The 25796-nt window shown below is 35.4% G+C and overlaps 1 long non-coding RNA gene and 1 other non-coding gene across 2 annotated transcripts in view; one reads left to right on the top strand and one right to left on the bottom strand.

Annotated features, from left to right (window-relative positions):
- LOC134810126 (uncharacterized) overlaps positions 1 to 16907 on the top strand; it is a 42167-nt gene extending 25260 nt beyond the window's left edge. Inside the window, exons 4-5 of the long non-coding RNA XR_010157399.1 lie at positions 5732 to 5785; positions 16084 to 16907. This is a non-coding gene — a long non-coding RNA (uncharacterized LOC134810126). The remainder of the gene's footprint in view (positions 1 to 5731; positions 5786 to 16083) is intronic.
- A 7896-nt stretch (positions 16908 to 24803) lies between these two features.
- On the bottom strand, positions 24804 to 24941 carry LOC129144187 (U4 spliceosomal RNA). Its single transcript, XR_008548334.1, has one exon. It is a non-coding gene; the product is annotated as a U4 spliceosomal RNA (small nuclear RNA).
- Between the last annotated feature and the right edge of the window lie 855 nt (positions 24942 to 25796).

Below are 25796 nucleotides of genomic sequence, written 5' to 3'. Positions count from 1 at the left end.
TTTTTTAAAAAATCATAAAATTTTATATGATTGCTCTCAAAATAGCAGCTTACAAGTGCTTATATAACTAATATTTATATCACAACATTTTAACTCTAACACCAGGTGTTACAATTGACAGATTTCTTGAATACTTCAATAAACACGTTTTAAATTTAATTAATATTCTGAGGCTAGACCTGCAAAGAGATAAAGTCTTAAGCACAGCTGTAGAATTATTTATTTAGATGACTCAAATAATGTGACCCAAAAATAAAAAAGAAAGAGCTAGAATTTTTCCTTCTTCTTTTTTTCTTTATTTTTTTAGTTGGTATTCTAAGAAGGCACAGTATGGGCTATGTTTAATGAATCTTTTGCGAAGTAATCATCAATGAACAAAAAACTTTTAAAACATGTTTCCCAGTTTTTGTTAATCTTTACCATGTGGAGGAGAACACACGGAAACTAGAATGTGAGGTGGTGACAGAGAGGAAGATTGGAGAGCTACATGAGGTGTGGGCTGGCAGGATTGATGGTGACCAGGGATGCAGGGAATTTAGGGAGGATTAGAGATCCATACAGATAAGCTGACCAGAAGCTTGGTGACCAACAGTGGGAGTGCTGGGAGGAGATCGGCAAAGACAGAAAGGAGGCCTTCACAGCTACAGTTTGGTTATACTGAGCAAGTAAGTAACTGCATTTAGAATAAAATGGAACCTCTCAAAGCCAAAGAAGTTATTAATAGACAAAGAAAATATAATAATGAAAACAAGCATGAGGTTTTGGATTGAAATTGGAGGTTTCACTATGGGCTTATGATTTTATAATGTACATATTCAACAAATATTTATAGTTGTATATGCATTCGCATACATTTATATACAAGATCTGTCCATTGAAAGGGCCTAGAAGCAATGACACCCCCATAACAATGAGCATGGCAAGGGCCATAATCTTAGCTTCTTTGCTGTCCTCACTAAAAGGAGCCAGAGCTTCTTGGAGAAATGACTGATTCCAGGACAAGGGCAGGAAAAGCATGATTGCAACATTCTGTTGCACCTGACATTATGGCAATGTTCGATGAATGTTGGGGACATGTCAAAACTATATAGAAGCTAGTTTGAATGGGATGATTTTGGCATTAAAATAGCCAATGGCAAAAATGTATTGCAACCCTAACGGATAAAATAGAAGCTCATGATTTTATACTGTCATCATAAATGAGTTAATTATTAGAATCATTATATATTTAGTCTATTATATATAAAAATAAGCAAATGTATAGATACAATTTTTATTTACAATGGAATGCCACTGAATTTTAAAGGAATAATAGGAATAAGAGAATTGCTACTTGGCAGCCATCAGAGATAATGTTTGGTTAAAGCAGGTACTGTCAGTGGATATGAAAGCCATTTAGTGGTGGTTCACTGAGGAATAAATTTATGGCATGATTGTGAAATACTGCCCTACAATATACTAATAATTCAAATGGAAAAATGGTGATTGTAAGGTGTAAGAACTTAGTAGACCCTGTGTCTCCAAGTGGTTAAAGTTAAAATCACCAGGGGAAGGACTGGTCTATATCATGTGTCTCCTAAGGTGATGCACCAAGAAACGTGCCACCTCATTTCCATGGAACTCACTCCTGCCAAAAATGCATGACCTTAGTCAGGACATGAAGAAGCATTAGATGGATCCGCGTCGAGGGTCATCCTCCAGAATGTAGGGCGTGTCCCCTTTAAACTTGTCAATGACATGTAAGATAGAAAGACACTGAGGAACTGATTCAGGATGAAAGAATCTGTTGCAACAATTAATTAATGTAACTTGCTTTTCTGGATAGACCCAAAGCCAACAAGATAAAGCTCTCATTATTAAAGCAATTGACAAAATTTGAATGGGAATTTAGGTTCAAATGGTAACACTGTACCAATTTTTATTTTCTGATCTGGAGAGTTATAGTATAATTATTCAAGAAAGTGTTATTTGTGGAACATACATACCGTACTGTTTGGGGTGAGGGAAAAATGTGTCTACACCTTATTCATGAAAAGTTCCCAAAAAATGAAATATATGGCTATATATTTCCAGAGGAAAAAAACAGATTGGAAAATGCAACAAATGTGGTAACCATTGAAAATAATGCTATCATTTTCATTTAAATTTAAGTTGCATACTCAATACATCATTCATTAGTCCAACAAATGCCGAGATTCTCCCTGGCTTGCTCCATTGATTCAGATGCAGTGTTTACAGAAGAGAACAAGTCAAACAAGGACACTTCCCACAAATATCTGCTCTCTAGTGGAATTCACATAACTTCTGAAGTCTGTGATCCTTTTCCTGAAGTAATTAATTCATTAGAACACTATTTTCATGTATGTTATTTGCAGACATTCCAGTGGCCTTGTGAAAGAAAGCAAAGGATTCTGAGAAAGAAATGATAATGTTCAACAAAAAAATAAATATATTCACTGTGGCTTCTTCTTTATTGCATGTATATTCTATTTCCTCACTTCTGTGGTCCTGAGTCCAGGAAGTATTGCATATTATCAAAATTATGAATAGAGACTTTAAAAAACCTATTCCTGTACCTTCACAAGTGTGATCTCGTTTGCCAGAACTGACAGCAGTCTTATAGTTACTGCTTTCTCAAATAACAAATAGTGCATTGTTTTGTTCCATCTCACAGTTTCTTAAATTTCAAAGTTCAGTAGCATATTGAATAAACGAATAAAGACCAAAACCCTTATAAATTGTGGTGGTGGCACCCAATTGAAACATCGTTTTTGAAGTGCTTAAATCAAAACAATAAAGAGGGTGGTATCCACAATACATTAACACATTCTTTACAAGTTTTACTTTTTAAAATAATAAAGCTTTTTAGTTGACTTCATTTTATTTTTTACATTATAATATATATGCCAGATATGTAGATTTCCAAAACCACAAACACAAATATTAGAACTTCGAAGAATATTTTCAGTTCCACTGAGGATTTGTATTTTCTTTTGTTTTGTGAAGTTGCAATACTTTTTGGTAACTAGGAATTGACAAAGGGCTAATAATAGTTATCTTGGTTCTACTGTTTATGCATAATCTGCTTTATTTCTGCATGCATGTTCATTATTTGGAATATCTATATATATGAAAGGTATAATTTAACCTGGAATATATTTGTTGAATGGCTAAACAATCTTGAGTCCAATGATACTACACCCATTAAACATAAAACAAATGAAATGCAGTCCCTCAACAGAAAACTAATTCTAGTAATAAATAAATAATAATTCAATAAATAATAAATTGATATATCCATGCACAAAAGTATAGAACATTTTTTAAAGTATATCTGCCTCCCATTAAGGAAGTACCAGGGATGGCTTTCTGAGGAAGACGACAATAACTGAGGTTTTAAGATCGAAAAGAAGCTTGTCAGACCAAAAATTTTAAAAATGAAAATTCTCAAAAGATACTAAACATGGGAAAAATAATAGAATGTGATAAATATATTCACTACTGCCTCAGTACAGTGTGTGTGTGTGTGCATGTGTGTGTGTGTGCGCACGAGAGAGAGAGAGAGAAAGAGAGAAAGAGAGATGAGTGGGGATTGCTGATAAAGTTGAGAATGGAGAAGGCTATGGGGATCGGATCATGAGGAACTTCAAGTGTTTGAATTTCATCCTAGAAAATAACAGAAAATGGAGAGCTGGTGGGGAGTTTTGGATGGAAGAATGACATGGTCATAAAAAAGAACATGAAAGAAAATGACTGTTAGCAACTGGATAGTATAGAGAATAAAATGCTTTTGGATAATAGGAAATTTATAGGTTGTTGTTACGCACTGACTATTTTGCATACAAAATTATATTTGGTTTATAGTTGCTATCAATAGGGTAGGATCCCATTTTGTGTGAGATCATTTTTGCTACTTCAGAGGGCAGGCAGCTGAACAGTGATGGAGAGAGTCAATACCTTCTACTGTTCATAGGTTTGGGATGCTATCATCTGGATAGAAACTTCACTGTCACTATGTTTCTGGACCTGTGCAAAATAATCTCTTCCCCCATTTGACACATTCCTCAAAGGCAGCATATAGGGTGTGAAGGTGTATGTGTGTGCATGTATTTATTTTACTTACATTTTGTCCATTCCTAGTCCATTCTCTGCATAGCAGCCAAAGTGACTTTGCAAAAACTCAAATCAGATTATATTGTTCTACTTACAATCTCCAGTAAATCTCTATTGCATGTAGAATAAAATTTGAATTTATTTGCATGACCTGCAGGGCTATGTACAATCTATACATTGCCTACTTCTCCAATCTCATTTCAAACCTCCCCTTGTCACTCACTAATTTCCAAGCATGTTGGTCTTCTGTCAGTTTCTAGAAAAACCTGTGCTCTCCACTGACATATGGGCCTTTGAACTTACTGATTCTTCTATAACAAAATATCCTTCCCATTAGCAGTGTAGCTCTTTTATATACTTCACACAATAGACTTACTGTCACTAAATTCAGAAAAACATCCCATATGGTTTAACCTAATATCACATTGTGCTGCTCTCCATGACCACAGTGATACTAACTGTTGAAGCAAGGTGGAAACAGTTGGCACAATGGGATGCCCACAGGGTTTGGACTCAAATCTGTAGTGCAAATTCCAGTTGTACAATGCACAAGCTGTGAATGCTTGGATAAATTTCTTAACTCTCTTAGCCTCATTCATTCTATTTTACATTCTCAGATGAATTCATTCATTCAAGCACTATCCTAGACACTGGGGATTAAATGGTGAACGAGACAGACAATTCCCCTGCATGTACGACACTTCTATTAATGTTGAGGGATGCAGATTATCGATGTACACTACAGTTTCAAGGAGTGATGAGTGATATGACTAGGATGAAACTTCTTTTCCATAGTTTGATCAAGAGAGATCTTTCTTAGAAAATGGGACATTAACAAAGTGAAAAATAATATTTTCCACTTTATGCTATGGTTCAAGCTGAAATTAGTGACGGAGAGAACATCAAAAAGTATCAGCCTAGGAATAATATTGCCATGATCAAAGATTAACATTTGTAGCCACTATACCTATTTTACATGGTTGCTGTTCTGGGAAGTAAGTGAGGTGTAGGGCGTGGTGCAGCATAGTGCAAGAAGCCTTATCAGTACTCGATAAATGTTTCCTTCCCTACTGTTCCCATCTTCTATCCTACTGTGGGACATTAATGAGAACTGGGAAATACATAAAATCACAATGACGGTGACCAGTATTTTTACTTTTTGCCATCTCATATTCTCTCACATTCTGTCTCTGTGCATATAAATGCAGCAAATTATATGTCTCACCGAAATATAACATGCTAGGAAAAAGTTATTTCTTTACAAATTCTTGATCACATATCTCAATAGCATTATTGTAGGTATTTATAACAATTAGAATTTCCCAGTAATTAATGTAAAGCAAAACAGTACAAAGGGGATTTAATTTAGTTCAATCTTAGTGAGAGCCTCTGATTCATCATTTGATTTGATAGCAGGGTTACCTTTGTTTAAATCACCTCATCTTTTGAGTCTTGGTTTCCTCACTTGTAAGACAGAAAAAGAATTTAATTTATAAAATTAACATAGTATGCTTACAATCTCCCAGTTATTGTGTTAAGCATGTTGCATGCGCTAATATATCTATTTCTCACAGCTACCCTCTGGTACATTGGCACTATTATTGTTCTCATTGTACAGATGTGGACCCTGATGTGCAGAAACTTAAGTCAATTGCCCAAGGTCGCATTGCTGGTAAGTGTCAGAACCAATATTTGAAACCATTTTACATAATATATGAGTAAAAATTAAATGTTTGTTGTAAGCTGTTGCTATTTTGGAGTTGTTTGTTACCAAGTCATATCTTCGTTTATTTTTTATTGGAGCTTTTAATATAATTATGCATCATGACCTTAAAGAGGAAGTTACAATACAAACATTTCCCCAGTGTATCTTATTTAACATATTTAACATAACAATTGCTATGTATAGGCAGTATTTTATAAACTTTACAAGTAATAACTTTAATTCTTCTGTCATTACTATCAGGTAAGTACTATTAATGTTTCCACATGACAGCTAAGGAAAAGGAGGCACAGTGGATAAGCAACTTGTCCATGGTCTCGTAGTTATTATGTGGCAGAACAAGGATTTTAAACTAGGGAACTTGAGTATGTACTCTTGACCCCCATGTTATAATGCCTTACTTGTACTCGGTAACATATTCCATAAGTCATGGACCAATTACTTTTAGGATTCATGCGGCAATCTCTGAATGTTAGAAATATGGATCTCTTCAGCCGAGGAGCATCTCAGACAAAGTCACAGTCTCTGGAACACTATCATGAGTTATATAGATACCATTTAGACCCTCTATTTATTCTTTCCTTGAGTGAGGAGGATAGAGTATGTCTCTTATTATTCAAAATGAATCTTGACTATGACCTCCAGTCTGCCCAATGTATTGGGTGTTGTGTAGTCTAAACATTTAGACGACGAAAATTTTGAATGAAAGCTACTGATATTTTGTTGGACTACAAGTGCAGTTTTAACTCCTGTTTCTGAAATTATTCCATTAACATTCAATAAATTTGTATGGCATTAAGATACAGAAATCAAATTTACTTTTCCTAAGCTTTCCTACTTTGAAAGTTTAGCATTATTGGTTTGTTTTTAGAACATAATCTATTGGCAAATTTTGTGTATTAACAGTTTTACTATGACACACTGTGAATAGGAAAAATTTACATTATTGTGATTCTGACCAAATAATTCAAAACTTTATGCAATTTATGAAAGGTAAAGGAAAGGACTATATATTACTGTGCTTTAGCAGGACAAGACATTTATTTTAAAATAGTCTTAATTCTGATTTTTCTCCCACAGGGTTGTTCTATAGTTTTCATATACTTGATGGGAAATTGAGTTAGTATCATAGGATTGATGATAAAAAAAGAAGCATTATTGGGATTCCATCTCATATTGCTTTCTACACCAAAACAAGTATATAAAAAACGGAAACATGTTTGCCCTCCATGAAACACCTTTCAATATCATTTCACATGGCTTTTCCTTAATGGGTATTTGTCAAATATCTCAGGAGAAAGAAGACTAAGTGTGACTCTGCAAGTGTGAACATAGTTTTAAAAGTTTTAAACCACAAGGAACGATAGTTTCTCCAAAAATGATAATTACTGACTTTGCAGAAAAGCCAATGACAGTGGTATGGAACACTGTTAGTTAGACTCAGGGTTACTTACAGATTCAACCGTACCAGTTCTTTACTGTGAATCATATGAGCTTGCTCATCCCACTCTACCACCCCACTGCAAATATACTTGCTGCCCTTTCTGGTATTATGATAAATAATTTCTACAGATATCTAAGTGCTATTTCTATACTTAGGTGTGAAACCAACATCTTTAGATTGAGTTTGATTCTAGACCTAAGGGCATGAGTGCCATCTGCTGAATTATTGCTTACGCTTCCTATATCTCTCCTAGATTAAAATTTAGGAACTTTGAAACCTGGAATAAGATCATAGGGTACTTCAGTATTCCATAAAACTCAAAGGTATGATAAATCACTGATATGTTTTCAGTTGTACTCTTAAGCTATTAAATGCCTTAATTAACAGTTGTTTCATTAAATTTTCAATTTTGTAGGGTATTTTTTACACAGTATTCTCAGACCATTTCTAAATAACTCTAAATTATATATAAGTAAACAATATGCCAAGGAATCTTGTAAGAAGTCACACGTTTTAATTTTGTTGTTGTTTTGCCTGTTTTTAAGTCATGGTTGCTTTTTCAAATGATAGATACAACATACACTCAAAACCAAAAATAGTGAAAAGTTTACAATCCTAAAATATGGGAGGAAAATGTAATGATAATCTCACTTTTCAACTATGTCTGACATTAATATTTTCTGACTATCTTTAACTTTATTGTCAATAGAAAAATAAATAACTATCCACACAAAAAAAATCTCTTTTCCTTTTCATAAATGCTTTAAAATAATGAGCCCTTTTGGAAATACAGAACAGGTTTAGTAAACAAGTAATCTGGCTCTAAAGTTAACTCAATATCTCATAAACTAGATGAAATTATATTTGGGATTTGTAGCAATTTGACAATATATTTTATTTAACTAATATTTTTATAATGTCTCTAAATTTTGAGCACACTATTAGAACTGCAGTCTTTCAAATATGTTAGTTACTATCATTTGAATGACAGATTCATAATTTTTCAAGTGTATGAATATATTTGATTAAAACGTGTTTCCATTTAATTTTTCTTTCAAATAGTATTTTCAATTCAATTTCATAGGTAAAGTCCAACCTCATGCCAAGGCAGATACAAACTATTGGGTATAAAACATTGTCTTGTTTTCTGTAAGCCTGTAATATTGTAGATGAGGCAAGATATATGTAGACAAAGCAGTAAAATAATATGAATTGCTTAGATTCAGTGAAAAAATAAATAAGCAAAACACAAACCTGGTTGCTCCCTTTATCTGCAGCATTACCTGCTGTGTATTGCTGAGAGTAGGAATGAAAATTTTCTTGTATGGAGTCAGTGATAATCTCAAAAGAAAAGCCATTATTCACATAATTTGTAATTCTATGGCTCCGTATGTCACACTTGATTCCTACGTGGAAAGAAATTGGAAAAGAAAATGTAATCTTGCAATACAGATGTTGGTTACTATTAAGGATCTGAAGCTGGATTTAAGACAAGTGGATGAGGCTGGGTGCAGTGGCTCACGCCTGTAATCCCAGCACTTTGGGAGGCCGAGGTGGGCAAATCACGAGGTCAGGAGATTGAGACCATCTTGGCTAACAAGGTGAAAACCCGTCTCTACTAAAAATACCAAAAAAAAAAAAAAAAAAAAAAAAAAAAAAAAAAAAAGCTGCGCATGGTGGCACGTGCCTGTAGTCCCAGATACTTGGGAGGCTGAGGCAGGGGAATTGCTTGAACTCGGGAGGCGGAGGTTGCAGTGAGCCGAGATCGCACCACTGCACTCAAGCCTGGGCAACAGAGGGAGACTCCGGCTCAAAAACAAAAAGACAAGCAGATGAAAATGAAGGAAGGATGCAGGTACATTACAGTTAAGAACCCACTTAAATGTACACCACTGCATATTCTGGGCCTACTGTCAGCGTAGGTGCTCAAAAATGTCTGCTGAATGAGTTAATGAGTGACGTTTATAATTTATTCAAACACTAAAAAAAAATGGATATATAACATTCATGTATATTATTTGTATTGAGCTGATGAAATTTTACCCTAAATGTCTGTGCCTAGAGAATATGAGTTCTCAGTGCCTACAGACATAGCTAAAGGTCAACCCCCAAGAGTCAATGACTATTTATCTGAAGGTCTCAGAACTTGGATTTTTTTTTTTATGTGAAAAGATGACTTAAATGCTGTTTCATACTATGGATTTTTTTTCCAGTTTTAAATAAAAAGTTTTAAACGAAATAATTTTTCCCAAGAAAGCCACCATGTGGGGAGGAAGCGGGTGGGGTGAATTCAGAAACTGAACCAAATTGAGGCCTCCTAATAAATGTGCTAATATTTCCGGAGGAAAACCTTTCCAGCTCTAATTCTTTTTGTCACAGTAGACTTAAAGGATTTTTTTAAATTTAGAATTTATTATTACAATCTCTAAATAACTCAAATAGTCCCCTTTGTTATTGCTACCACATGCTATTTCTGCTATGGTTAAATTATTTTTTAAGCATGAGAAGAAAAAAATACAAAATTATAATGTTAAGTTCATATAGTTAAGAAAAACTGCATAAAATTTTCTTTTTAATAATTTTTCCCTGAAGTGGATTTTTAAATATTATTTTACCTAAAAGTTTTTCATACTACATACACTTCACCTTGCAAGTTCCTTATGTTTGACCAAGATCATGTTAGTAATCAAGAGCTTCCTTTAAAAAAGATGACTTTTGTTGAAAAAAAGGAAAGCTAAATTCTGAATTGAAAATAATATCTAATAGTAAATAGTTGCTAACAAATGATGTCAGAATTCTGTACTGCATTTAACTATTCCTATAACTTAGGGAATGGCACTTCCTCCCTCTGAACTTCAGTTTCCTGATCAGTAATTTTATTGAACTAGAAATGATCTATAAAATATTTTCTATCTTTTACGTCCAGTAGCCCTAACAGTTTACTTAAACCGAATAACCTTCCTGACTTTAAATCGCATTACATCAATTTTAGCTCTTGCCACCCTTTCCCACCCACCAAACTTTAAGTCAGAATTAATTACTCCCACAGCACACTGATAACACCTCTCTAATAGCACTTATGGTCTCCTGCCTTATTTAGCAAGTTGTTTGCATCACAGCAGCTACTTGTGACCACAGAGACTGTGTACTGTAGGCACAGTTTCATGAATTACCATGGAGAGAGCAACTCTATGAAAGATCCCTGTGGGAAGCTGGCTAAGTACAGTCACACATAGCCTGGATTTTCAAGTGGTTTTCTACCATAGACTGTAAGTTGCTGGAGGATAAAAAGACTCTTCTATTTATCTTGAAGATAACACAAAGACTAGCAAAATGCTTTTTGCATAGTGGACTTTCACTCAATATGTACATACGTACATGATGATTAATAAATGAGTGATAAGTGAAATGCATAATCTTTTATTTGGCAATTAATTCCTACTCAGATTTAAGGTGGCTAACAAACTCATGCATCAGGTTTGATTGCTGAAATAGATAATGTGTTTTTGAAAACAAGTTTTATGAATTTGTGCCCTCTTCCAGTAAATGAATGCAGTTAAACACAGATGGGAGGGAGGGTGAGAAAGGAAAGAAAAAAGAAAATAAAAGAAAAAAAAAAAGAAAAGAAAAGAGAGAATGGGAAAGAAAGAAAGAAGGAAAGAAAGAAAGAGAAAGAAAGAAAGAAAGAAAGAAAGAAAGAAAGAAAGAAAGAAAGAAAGAAAGTCATGAACTCTGAGACAGCAATGCTGTTGTTTTTCTCAGAATGTCAGTTTTTGTTGTTTGATTTTCTCTTTCCTGTTTTAGATGTTTTTGGTGAAAGACTGACTGAAACTGGGTAATACTCTATTGTAATTTCCTTTGTATTCTCTTAAAGTGTAAAAAAAATTCCTTTGTTACTGGAAAATATTTTGAAAGGAAGAATATCCTTTAAGTTAAAACACATCTTGCAAAAATGAAATTTTGAGACTTAGGGAGCTGATGCCCAAATCGATGATAAAGTATTCAGTTTAAAATTAATGCAGCCAACTTAATTTTAAAATAATTGCTTAAATCTGGAAATAGAATATTATAAGTATTCAGACAGGTATTCTGGGTTGTTGCTGCTATTAGAGTCCTTGATCATGGTAGTTTTCTAAAATCAATCTAAGCTGTATATAGCTGTATTTATCTATTGATAAAAAAAATCTTGCACTAATAGCGTTCACTCAACAAATGTGTATATTTTCCTACTATGTGTAAGGCAGTGCTCTAGGTGCTAGTTAGCACCAGTGAAACAGCAGCTCCAAATCTCTGCTCTCGTGGAGCTTTCATCCTAGTGGAAGGCAATCACACAAATGATATAAAAATGATATTCCACCTTGTAAAGTGTTAAGTGCTAGAAAGAAAAATAATGCCAGATGGGGGGATACAAAATGCAGATAGTAAGATGAGGTTTTAAATAAAGTGATCACATCTAAGTCCCTCCTGAGAAGATGACATCTGAGCAACATCTTGACGTAAGTGAGGAAGAAATTCCTGTGGGGGGCTCAGCGCAGTGGCTCATGCCTGTAGTTCCAGCACTTTGGGAGGCAGAGGCGGGCAGATAACTTGAAGTCTGGAGTTCAAGATCAACCTGGCCAATGTGTCGAAACACAGTCTGTACCAAAAATACAAAAATTAGCCAGGCATGGTGGTGTGCGCCTGTAATCCCAGCTACTCAGGAGGCTGAGGCACGAGAATCACTTGAACCCGGGAGACAGAGGTTGCAGTGAGCCAAGATCGCCAGTGTACTGTATCAGCCTGAGTGACAGAGCAAGACTCTGTCAAAAAACAAAACAAAACAACAACAACAACAACAAAAAAAAAAAAACAAAGAAAGTTCCATTGAAGTTTGAGGGATGTTCCAGGTGGAAGGAACAGCATGGGCAATGTTCTAATACACATTGAGGAATGAGAGACTCAGATTCTTTCAAACAAGGAATTAAAAAAAAATTCTCAAGATTCTCACACATTGCATAAATATGAATGAGGCATATGTCCTTCTATCTCCAAATTTTGTGTTGAAATGCCACAGGAACAGAGAACATTTACTTTCTAATTACACCCATCAGTTAAGCAACAAAGCTAGAATTAAGCCCACAGAACCTAGGTCAGAGACAAAGCCTTGTAAATCTGAATAGGACCAAAAAGATTTTGGTTTTAAAACTCCCTCCATTCATATACATAAAATAAAATCTCACAGTATTTGACCTACATAGAAACCAACCACAGACATCAAATTTGATTCCATATTTTTTTCTTGACACTGTTCCAAATGTAGTATCTCTGCTTGAAAAATAAAGCAGATTGTCATGATGTTATCCCTATAATACAAGCAAACAAAAAATCCATTAAGTCTGAGTTGTCAAGATAACTTAGCCAAGTCCTTGCCTTGGCAGGTGTTATGCTCTATAAAACGAACAAACCTAAGTTTTTGTTTGCTCCTGTATCTTCTCGTTACAACATCTGATAAAGAATAAACTATATATGTCTAATCCAGGTTAGTAAATATCCCTAAAGAGGCTCCAGGTTCCCAGATCACCCTGTTCTGTTAAGACGAAATTTAGAGCCTCCTTACAAGCTCTCAGGGAAACCCCCTTTCTTGGTAATTTTGGAATGCATCTCCCTCTCACTTTTCCCTTAGTCCCTTCAGACTCTGATTCTTCAGGTAAGCCTTGAAATCTACCCCTTGAAAAGTCATTCACGATGAAATGATGAAGTGCTTCAAATAGTATATCTTCTAAGGATTTATATTTTTTAAAGAGGTCAAAGCTCAAAGTAGGAATTAAAATTTCTTGGATATTAGCGAACAGTTTCAGGAGAAGTTTGCAGGGTAGAGGCTTTGTTCTAGCCAGCTATGAGGCAAGCTAGCTTCACCACCTGACTATTATATTTTCTACCCTAGACTCTTAACAAAAGCCAACTCTCTGGACAAAAGCAACACAAATTCACATATTTACAGTTAGACAGAAGGAACAAGTTCAAGAAGTCTATTGTACGGCATGGTGACTATAGTTAATATCAGTATATTGTATTATTGAAAAATGCTAGGAGGATAGATGTGAAGTGTTCTCACCACAAAAGTGATTAACTGTGTGAGATAATACATATGCTAATTAGCTAGGTTTCATCATTCCACACTGTATATATACTTCAAAACATCATGTTGTTCATGTAACTACATACAATTTTATATGTCAATTTTAAAAATAAATGAATTTGAGGGGAAAAAAGCAACACAATTTATTTCCAAATCCCATGCTGTTTTGTTTCCCTTTTATCACAGACACCTAAAAAAAAAAAAAGAATGAGGATATCAGAATCTCCTAGGAAAGACATGGATAAATATATTTGGACCAATCATATGATATAATATTATAAAAATATTTAAAATTAAATTTTACAATAACTTATGTTAGCAAGAGAAAATGTCCAAGATACGAGGATAAGTGAAGAACTGTGATATAATGTGGTATGTCTTTGTAAATACTTACATATCTGGATATGAACAAATACATGGGAACGTACCAACAGATACAAACAGATGCATAAAGGAAATAAAACAAAATGTTATCTCCAGCAGAGGAATTATGGGTAACTTTTTGGGGTAATTCTTTATACTCTTCATTTTCCAAAATTACATAGTTCACAATTTTAATTTTCCAATTAAAGACAAAGATCTTTTGAAATGACATGTTGTGTTATCCACATCATTGCTTTGCTTTTGCCCTCAACAGAGAACAAAATGTGTGGGTTAAATAGGAGCATCTCTTAAACGCATAAATCCCTCAAAGGGGAACAGGAAAATTTTACTATTACATAGTTTCTTTCCAGCCTCTATGACATCAATCAGAGAGATGCTCAAGGAGTTGAGGTCAAGAAGCACGTGCTACTGTGCATAGATTCATCGCCAAGGGCATAATTCAAAGGACACTCAGCCTGGTGAACATGGCACACAGATGTCCTGTTTTCTTAGACTGTTTACAACATTTAAATGCACTTGGCAGTCTAAGCACATAGTTTCTTTCTGAAGGAGCTTTTCTGCTGAAGGTTATGTCGTGCTTTCCACTAAAACATAAATCCGTTGGCTGTTTGTTAAGCCTCCTGTACAATGAAATCAAAGCAATCGTCAATGGATATGGTTCACTGGAAAATGTAAACTGGCTTCCCCACCCCAAGAGAAATAGATTAAGCAATGCCGGAGGTATTGCACGTGCTCTCTACAGACAACATCTCACTTTGTAGAGAAAAATTTTACTGCAATGCTTCCCATTGCACCTGCCAACTCCCTCTCTTATCCTGAAAACATAAATTCCCATTACACATGGAAGAATGAGTAATGTCTCTAAAGTGCCCAGAATATGTTTGTAATAATTGATATTTCACCCTCCGGTGCCAGGGCTGCATGGATGGAGTGCTTTATGTTGAAGGCTCAGGAATGTGCTTTTGTCCCTTTGGTATTCTGCCCAGACGAAGCATGCCCACAATCAGCACAGTCTAATGCAATCCAAACACTTAAGAGGAGGCATCCTACAAAACACAGGAGTGCCAGAGGCTTGCATAATGTATCCAAGATATCAAAATTTTCTTTAGAGAGATGAAAATATAATACAGCAAACACCTATTTAGGGGGAGAACAAAACCTTCAGTTTTTCTAAGGAAGTCAAGTATGTATTCATAGGGGTTGCCTGGCATGGAATTTAGACTAAAGCTTATCACACCTCTAAACTTCCTTTGCTTAAATCAATTATGAACATTTATTATTCTAAACTGCTTCTGCTTTTTACCCAAGCTATCTCCGTGACTGTATTTTAAAACAGAAATAAGTTTGATTACTCATTTTTTAAATAAAATACTTCCATATAGCCTTTCCGTTATCTTTGGCAAAACAATTGTAAAATAGATATATTTTCATTTAGGTAGTTTTACCATGATTAATCATATCGCCTTCATGACAAAAGAGAATGAAGGAGAGATATGAAAGTAAAAATGAAAGAACGACTCTTAAATAAAATGAAGGCTGGTATGTTAAAAAAAATCAAGTGTTGGCCAGGTGCGGTGGCTCGCACCTGTAATCCCAACACTTTGGGAGGCCAAGGTGGGTGAATCATGAGGTCGGGAGATTGGGTGCATCCTGACTAACATGGTGAAACCCGTCTCTACTGAAAACACAAAAAATAGCCGGGCGTTGTGGCGGGTGCCTGTAGTCCCAGCTACTCGGGAGGCTGAGGCGGGAGAATCGCTTGAACCCGGGAGGTGGAGGTTGCAGTGAGCCGAGATCGTGCCATTGCACTACAGTCTGGGCGACACAGCAAGACTCCGTTTCAAAAAGAAAGAAAGAAAGAAAAATCAAGTGTCTTTCAAATACTGGGAGTTTATTAGGGATTAATACTTTTATAATCACATGACTGTCTTCTATTATTTTATGAATCTAATTTTATTATTGTGAATAATTGTATTTAGTGATTTAACCTTTTCTTCGATATTCTTGACTTCAAAAAATAAAGTATACGCATTTAAGAACATAAATTAATATCTACTTTTGGGTAACTATAAAAACGCACAGTTGATGACCAATTAGTTATTGTACATTATTTTTTAATTAATTGAAAAATGGCTAGCATTTTTCTACTACCTATGCTTTCTTATCTTACCTATTACTTCTTATCCTCACGCCTTCACACTAGAATAGTTTTGCCAAATCCGGGAAAGAATAATTGATGGAAGCCATACTCTAATACAGCATCAATTGAAAATCAGAATGCCTATATTTCATCCTTTATAGGTATCTCCATTTGTTATGCTTGGAAAGTGAGAAAGCATTCAACTGGCAAAGGAAGTGAACAAAAACAAGATCAAGAATAAACATGACTTAATTAAAATCATAATGAGATATCATCTTACCCCAGTCAGAATGTCTCTTATTAAAAAAAAAAATGAAAACAAAAACAGATGCTGGCGAGGATGCAGAGAATGGAGAAATCTTACACACCGTTGGCTGGAATGTAAAGCAGTACAACATTTATGGAAAACAGCATGAAGATTTCTCTAAGAACTAAAAGAACTACCCTTTGATCCAACAATCTACTAATGGGTATGTACCCAAAGGAAAATAAATCGTTGTATCAAAAATATACCTTTACACATATGTGTATTTCAGGCTATTCACAATAGAAAAGTAATGCAATTAACCTATGTTTCCATAAACAAGAGATTGGATAAAGAAAATGTGACACACACACACACACACATATATATATATATATACACACACACACACAATGAAATACTGTTCAGCCATAAAACAATAAAATCACATCTTCTACAGCAACATGAATGGAACTGGAAGTCATTATCTTAAGTGAAACAAATCATACACAGAAAGAGAATTACTGCAAGTTCTTACATAAGTGGGAACTAAATATTGTGTACACGTGAACGTAGAGAGTGGAATGTCAGGCAATGGATGCTTGAAAGGATGAGGGGGTGGATGATGAGAAATTACGTTATTTGTACAATGTATGTTATTTGAGTGTTGAATACCCTAAAGGTTGTGACATTATCACTATGTGTCTATGCATTCAACAAAATTACACTTGTCCCTCATAAATTAACACAATATTTTTCAAAATAAAAAAATACATATGACTTGTTATGTGTTTCTTACGGTTCTTTCTCTCCTAGTGAAACATATTTTATTTCTACCACCAAGAGTCTTTCCAGCTTTCTAACTGCAAGAACTTGCCTCCTCACAAGTGTTTTCAAATAGTGTCATGTAGAAGTAAAACTATTTGGGAATGGGGTGATTTATCTGAAACATAGTTGAAACCACTTTCTTGAGTTATACTTTCAAGATCAATCCCTACCCAGGTTCTAGTATTAATGCTGTCTCTGGTGAATGTTAGTACAGTATATCACACATGTCCCTCAACACCAACATGTCTCTGCTGCCAGCTCTCATCTCACCTAATACTCGTCCCATTCTCAATGAGTCTTCCCAGGCTACTTGTCTATGCCTGAGTAAATACTCAACTAATTTACCAATCAAGACATGTATGCCATGCTATGCAATCTAATTCTTCAATTTCTAGCCTCTGAGAGAGGGCATTGCCCAGTACACAATGCTAAACTGGGAACTAGAAAAATAGAGACGCGCTGTCAGAGATAGGATGGGCATTAATTTGTAACCATGGAAGATGATTTGAAACACTATGGCTTATATTTTATACCAAAAAAGTGTCCCCTATGAGAGGCTGAATATTGCAATGGCAGAATTTGAGAACAAGTGTCATATGATATTAGGACTGGTTTTATCCACCATGAATTTCAAGAATTAGATGCTTAATTATTAATATTTTCAAACCACTATGAGATACCATCTCACACTAGTCAAAATGGCTATGATTAAAAAGTCAAAGAACAGCAGATGCTGGTGAGGCTGTGGAGAAAAGGGACACACTGTGGGTAGGAATGTAAATTAGTTCAGCCACTGTGGAAAGCAATTTGGAGATTTTTCAAAGAACTAAGAACAGAGCTACCATCCCACCCAGCAATCTCACTACTGGGTATATACTCAAAGCAAAGTAGATTATTATATTAAAGAGATATGTGCATTCATTTGTTCATTGCCAAGCTATTCACAATGGCAAACATATGGAATCAACCTAGGGGCCCATCAGTGGTGGACTGGATAAAGAAAATGTGATACATATACTCCACGGAATACTATGCATCCACAAAGAGAGAATGAAATCATTTCCTTTGTAGCAACATGGATGGAGCTGGAGGACATAATCCTAAGACAACTAACAGAGGAACAGAAAAACAAATACTGCATGTTCTCAACCACAGTAGCACAGCATTTAGCATGCACAGACATAAACATGAGAACAATAGACACTGTGGTCTATCAGAGGCAGGAAGGGAGAGGGACAAGGGTAAAAAACAACCTACTGCGTACTATGCTCACTACCTGAGTGCAGTATACCCAGGTAAAAAGCAAAACAAACAAACCTGTATCCGCTTTATCTAAAATAAAAGTTGATAATAAAAAGATTTGGGGAAGGATATAAAATATCTTGACAAATAATTATCTTTTTGCATTTTGCACCATTGACCCTTATGAAATAGCAATGTTATTGACACTAGGCCAGCAGTGCAAACCACTATAGGAACTTCCATCCCGTAGAGTTCAACCAGAAGTCTGGTTTTTGCTTAAGTCTATATTTTATAAAATTTGATGCATAAAGCTAGTATTACGTGAAAAATTACTCCTTCTATAAGTAATTTAAAATTTTAATAGTATTTATTTTGAATTACTCTAACTACCATAACTGATGACAGCTTTGGGCTTTTACCTTCATTTATTTACTCTTTCATTCATTTTCTTTATTCACTGCACAAATATTGGTTAAGCACTTACATGTGTCAGATTTTTGCTAGTCACTGGTTACATAAAAATGACAAAGTAAGTGAAGTTTCTACTCTCAGAATCCTACCAGTCTAGTGGCAGAAACAGACATTAATCAAATAATCATAGAAAACATATGGTTGAAAATTTTTCTGAGTCATGTGAATACTAATAATTAACATTTACTGAGGACTTGTTCTGTGCCAGAAACTGGTGGAAAAATTATCTGCCACGTAACTGGTGCCTGGTGCCAAAAAGTCTGGGGACTGCTGTTCTATAGCTTCTGCACTAGAATCTACTAATGAGTAAAATCTAATTTAACAACTAGTTTTAAAAACATAACAAGAATATGTGCTGGCTGGGTGCAGTGGTTCATGTCTGTATTCTCAGTACTTTGGGAGGCCGAGGCAGGCAGATCATTTGAGGTCAGGAGTTCAAGACTAGCCTGGCCAGTATGGTGAAACCCCATCTCTACTGAAAACACAAAAATTAGCCGGGCATGGTAGCACATGCCTGTAGTCTCAGCTATTCAGGAGGCTGACGTGGGAGAACTGCTTGAACCCGGGAGGCAGAGGTTTCAGTGAGCCAAGATCACGCCACTGCACTCCAGCCTGAGCAACAGAGTGACTCCATCTCAAAAACAAAACGAAATAAAAAGAATACGTGCTGACAAAAAAAATTCTGAAAGATAAGAAAATTGTATTACTAGACTGTTCACATGATATTTTGTTTCCCATTAAATGTGTGACGTGCAAAGATATTTATTAAATGAAAATATTTTTGTATCTTAAAAAAAAATACTTGAACAGTATTAACTAATTTAACCCTTACCATCACCCTATGAAAGTATTCTATAGTATTATACAATCTTACAAGTAAAGTCATTGAGGCTAGGGGAGATTGAATAATGTCGTCTAAGAATGCAAAGTACCAAGTGGCAGAGTGGACATTGACTACAGGAAGTTGAACTTTACAGCCTATCTAATAGTACCATGTCATCTTTCCTTGCATGTTAAAACAAAGCATGCTATGACACTGCATTAGTTAGCTTTCACTACAGTATGCTGAATTAACAAACATACTCAATATTTTAGTGGCTTATAATAATAAAGGCTTATTTATTTATTGCTCATGTTAATGTCCTGTGCAGGTCCAGCCGCAATTCCACTCCATGTCTTTTTCTTGCTGGATCCAGGCTAAAAGAGCATCTCCTACCTTAGCTATCCCACCCTTAAAGGTTTGTGTATATGACATCATCGCTTCCACTAGCATTTTATTGTACAAAGCAAGGCTCAAGGTAAAACTGGGCAACAATGGAGTAGGAAATATATTCCGTCTATAGGAAAAGACACCACAGAGGTGCCTACCCAAATGATCCCAAAAAGCAGGTCATATTTTAAACAAATAAAACAGTATGCTTCAGAATGGACATATGAAAGGGGTCCCTGACCTGGCCTGGGAGTCAATGAAAGCCTGAGGTAGCACTGTCTCAGTAGAGTTTTCAGGGATGATATTTAGTTAACTAAAAACTGTGGTCCACAGAAAACATACCATGTGGTAGAAACAGCAGGTACAAACGTCATGTGATACAAGTGAGCCTGGTCTTGGAGAATTGAAAGGAATCACCTGAAATAAAGACAGAGAAAGGGAGACTGTCCTGAGACAAATCTACAGAAGTCAGCAGGGGCAAGATTATTCAGACCCCTGTAGGCCTCTTTAAGAATCTGGATATTTTTCCTAATGGGGAGCCACTAAATTATTTTAAGCAAAGGGAGTATGATAATCACGCCTTGGTAATTTTGGCTGTTTTCCAAAAAAAAAAAAAAAAAAATCATTCTAAGTAAGATTCTCTAACTGAGATATCTCCCCAACTTCCCAGATCTTAATAGTATCGTTTTAATGGTTTTGGAAGAGAAAATTTATTTATATTTTCTATTGAGTTATCCCTAGCAGAGTTCACTATCAGAACCACCCAAATACACTGATTCAGAGCAGAGGCAGTAACTTTCTCCCTTTCTCTCACAAGGAACACTTTCTACCCTATCCTCTTTAGCTAAGGCTCAGGTTTCCCCAGTCACAGCAATCCTGTACTCCCCTCTCACCTTCCTGGTGGGATTAAAAGAGAGCCAACAGCAACATGGCAAGTCTGTGCTGAGACCTTTTTCCCTAAATAGTAAGGAATGGAGCTCAGCAAGGTAAGAAATTGTTGTAAAGAGTTGCAGCAATTTGGGATTGGGAATATGTGCAAATTACTCTAAGTGGAGAGTTCCATTTGGAAAAGGTGCAGCATCCACTTCAGATATTTTCAGCAGAAATAAATGCCACCACCTTTTTGTCACAGCTAACATCATTACACTCTGATGTAAACTCAGGTCTTCCTTTGGCATCCTATGTAGAATTGTGCCAACTCCAAAAAGGTGGACACCATATCCTAGCTAGGATTTCTGCCACTGATAATGTAGAGCAGTCTTCTCAATCGTTGCCTTCAACTTCCAGATGTTGGTCAATTAAGAGAAAACAAACAAACAAAAGAAAAAGCACCCACCATATGTTTCACTCGTCCGATACCTGGAAAAGCTATTAGTTTATACTTATATCTGCTGTGGAAAGTTGTATTTGTTAGAGTAATGCCATTTATGTAAGTGCTAAACATCCAAATTCCAAATTACACTCCATATTAAGTGATCACAAGTGGTCCACTGTGGCAGATCACCACCAAAATGGTCATTTGGAAACCATCATCATTTCAACTTTTGTGTCTATTATTCTCTGGAGTCCTCTCAGTCAACTACTAGAGGAGGAAAAGGAATGGAAGAATTCACAATGGAAGGATTTTATGGAGCAGGTATGGAAGGGGTGCATATCAGCTTTGGCTCACAATCCACATCCAATGAGCTACAACCCAGCCATATGGTCCAACCGAAATAATAGAACCACTGGGAAATACAGTATAACAGTGAGTACAGGAAATAGAAGAAACTGACCTGGAGAACAACAGCTAACCAGTGTTTACTATTTCATTGTCTCTATTAAATCTTAAAATTGAGGGATAAAATAGTAAATTTTATGTTGCATACACATTATCAAAATAAAAAAAATGTTGGTGGAATAGGAACTTTAGATACAATGAATTTCTGGATCATTAAAATTTACTAAAAAGGAACCTCTGGGTTGTCCCAGCTCTTATTGTTGAAAATGAAACTTAATTAGTCCATTTTCCTGACTTTTTCAGTACAACATGGTTTGTAATTTCTGGCATCCAGATTGATAGTTCAGCAGCTGATTAAAACTTTCACTCATCAAAGAAAGAAATAATCATTATCTAGTATTGAAATGGTGAAGATGTAAAATATTTAATTCTGAGAATTTTTAATAGATTATATGCTGAAACCTGGATAAAACCTGCAATTGTGTAACATAAGTAACGATGATTGCCAATATTTTAAAAATCAGAATTAGTTCTTTAATTATAATTGGATATTAAGCAATCATTTACTTGAGAATATTACAAATTTTAAGTGGTTAGATTCAATTAATCAAAATTTCAACTTTCCCACTTTCTTACCACAATATTGACAATCAGCCCTACATTGGATCTTCTCTGAACTATGATCCCAAATACTTTTCCTTGAGAATCACTTAAAGTTATACTAATTGTTAGTGGTTCATGGTTTTTCCCCAACATCTATGTATGTATGAATGTATGTATAAATGTATGTATGTATGTATGTATGTATGTATGTATGTATGTATCTATCAATCATCTATATATCTATCTATCTATCTATATCTATCTATCATCTATCTATCATCTATCAATCAAGACAGGGTCTCACGCTGTTGCCCAGGTTGCAGTGCTAAGGCCCAATCTTGGCTTACTGCAGCCTTGACTTCCTGGGTTCAGGCGATCCTCCCACTTCAGCCTCCTGAGTACCTGGGACTACAGGCATGCACCACCATGCCAGACTAATTTTTGTGTTTTTTGTAGAGACGGGGTTTCGCCATGTTGCCCAGGTGCATTCAAACTCCTGGGCTCAAGCAATCTACACACCATGGCCTTCCAAAACATTGGGAGTACAGGTATGAGCCACCATGCCCAGCCAATTTATTTCTTTTTCCAACAACTATTTACTAAGTACCTATTATGTTCAGGCACTATATCAGACAATGGGAAAACAGAGATAAACAAATGAGCAAACCCTTGACATTGTGAAGTTTATATTCTATAGGAGCAAATAATATTACACAAGAAAAAACACACAGTTAATTAACAAATGTAGAAGATTTGTTACAAAGAGCATAGCCTGGAGTAACGTTTTAGAATTAGGGAAACAGCCATGGTGTATGTGGTCAGTAGCAGTTAATTGTAAAAAGGAAAGTGGATTGAACAAAGCATTTTAGGCATGGCTGCTACAAATACTCTAGTAAGGAAAATGAGAACAATTGAAAAACATGATAAGGAAGAGAGAAAAGAGACATAGAATAATCCTGGGGAAGTAGGTATGGTCAAATTAAGCATGGGCTTAAAAAACTAAAGGATTTTAGACTTGTTCCTGAAAACAGTGTGGAGCAGGACATAAGTTATAATTTGGAAAAAATGACATTGGTTGTTCTTTATCTAATACACAGAAGGATATCAGCCAAGAAGCTGTTACTTTACAAAACTAAATGCTAAAATTTCACTAGCAAAGACGGAAAGGAGAAAAGGAAGGGGGTAGTAAATTTATGATTATAGAAAATAATATAGGAAACAGATATAGAAAAGCAGAGGAAACATGTGAATGATTACAATATAAAGGTCTCTATGCCTGCTTCACCTCTCCTCTGTTTAATCCTTGATTGTTATCTTTTCTCCAGTGCTAATTTGCTTTTAGAAACCAGCTATTTGGCTTTTACCTTTTCATTTCTTCTCCTGTTCCCTGTTACAATACACATATGAATAACTCAGTTTTCCATGGATCTAAGGTTTCCAATCTAGTGCTCCCAAGTCACTTGCTCAATTCACTTTATTATGTCCAGCATGTACCAGAAATTGTGCTAGGTTATGGAGATAAGTAATGAAAAAGATAGACAGGATTTCTCCACTCATAGATTTTATATTCTAATAGGTCTCCAAGAGGCATGCTGTACTAGGATAATTTTTATCCAATGGAGTGTTATGCTTTTCTACATTTTATTCTTGGCCACACTCATGGCATTTGAAATGTACAAAGTATACATGGATAAGATTCACCAAATGGGGCTGGCCACGGTGGCTCACATCTGTAATCTCAGCCCTTTGGGAGGCCAAGGCGGGCAGATCACAAGGTCAGGAGTTCAAGACCAGCCTGGCCAATATGGTGAAACCCCATCTCTAATAAAAATACAAAAATTAGCCGGGCATGGCAGCATGCACCTGTAGTCTCAGCTACCCGGGAGGCTGAGGTAGGAGAATTGCTTGAACCTGGGAGGTGGAGGTTGCGGTGAGCCAAGATCGCGCCAGTGCACTCCAGCCTGGGCAAGACAGCAAGACTCTGTCTCAAAAAAAAAAAAAAAAAAAAAAAAAAAAAGAAGAAGAAGAAAGAAAAAAAGAAAAAAGATTCACCAAATGCTTTGGGCATGTTGACTATGGTGGCAAGTTGCAGGGGTTTGTATATTTGAACAGGTAGGAAAGAAAATTCATTTTGTCAACTAGAAATGCCATATAAAACTACTAAATCTTAACTCTATGGAATTTTAAAAACATATAACTGCCATTTTGAATAAAAATTCACTCTCACATTGTCATCTTGGGTTAAAGCGTTGAGTTGCCAGACTCACCTATTTCTCATCACTGTTTATTTCCTCTATGTTCAAACTCTTCACCCTCAGAAGCATTCTCAATCTATATTTTCAGTCTACAATGAAGTTTCTTACATCTATTGTAGTCTTCATCCCATCATCAAATTCTTGAGATAGTAGTTTATATTTCCACTATCTAAATATCACTATTCTCTAGTTCATCTAGTACAATCTGGCTTATTCCTCCTCAAAAAGCTAATGTAAATGGTTCGGGTCAGCAATGGTCCATAATTACAAAGTCTACTGGGCAATTTTAGTCCTGATATTTTATTTTTATTTCTCCAAATGAGAAAAAATTGTCAATGCTGAGTATGTTTTAAGCTGTCATGGTGGGGCATTGGAAAATTTTTTAATTAGCAATAATTGCACTTTGGATAAACCTCATTAGTTGTGACACTGCCCTGTGCAAAGTTTAGCTCTCATTTGACTTGCTCTCTCTGCTGTGTTTGACAAAGTTGATCACTTCCTATCTTTGAGCTTCTGAAACACTAACTCTCTTCCTTAGTGACACTGCACTGATATTTTAGAAACATTGATTCTGTCCCTTTAATAGTTCCTTTGTCCTGTATAATTTTTAAGACATTTATTCTTGTCAGTGTTCCATTTCATATCTTATATTCTTTCCTTTTATACTCTCTCCAGTTGATATTTTTGAATATGATTTATATTCCGTGTATTTGGTTTTGACTTTCAAATTTCTTATCTACTTTAATTTTTTATTTAAACATATGTACATATTTTGGGGGTACATGTAATAATTTAATATATTCATAGAACTCATAAGTATCAAATCAGTGTAATTTAGATATCTATTACCTTAAATATGCCTTTCTTTATGCTAGAAACACTCAAATTATTCTCTTCTACCTATTTCAAAATACGTGATAGATTATTGTAAACAATAGTCATCCTATTGATCTGTCAAACATTAGGTGATTTTCTTCTCAAATTGACTCTGAAATTTTTTTCACCAGTTTCAACTTCCCCACAAGCGTTCCAAATTTATACACACACCATATCTTTTGATCACTGAAAACTTAATAAAGTTCAAACTGCCCCCAGATGGCTCTGTATTATGTTCACAGATTCACCATCTACTAATAAACCCATTGAAAAAGACTCAGCTCTCCATTCTCTAGCATCCACATCTAATTGGTCGATAAGCATCATTGATTTTATCTCCTGAATATCGCCAAGTCTCTTCACTGCTTTCCAGGGACTCAGCGTTATCAGCACCTCTTCATCTTTCCCTAGATAGTTCCAACAAC

Source organism: Pan troglodytes, chromosome 4, assembly GCF_028858775.2.
Source record: "Pan troglodytes isolate AG18354 chromosome 4, NHGRI_mPanTro3-v2.0_pri, whole genome shotgun sequence".
NCBI lineage: Eukaryota > Metazoa > Chordata > Mammalia > Primates > Hominidae > Pan > Pan troglodytes.
The sequence above is the reverse complement of the archived record's forward strand: the minus strand, read 5'-3'. Positions and strand labels throughout refer to the sequence as shown.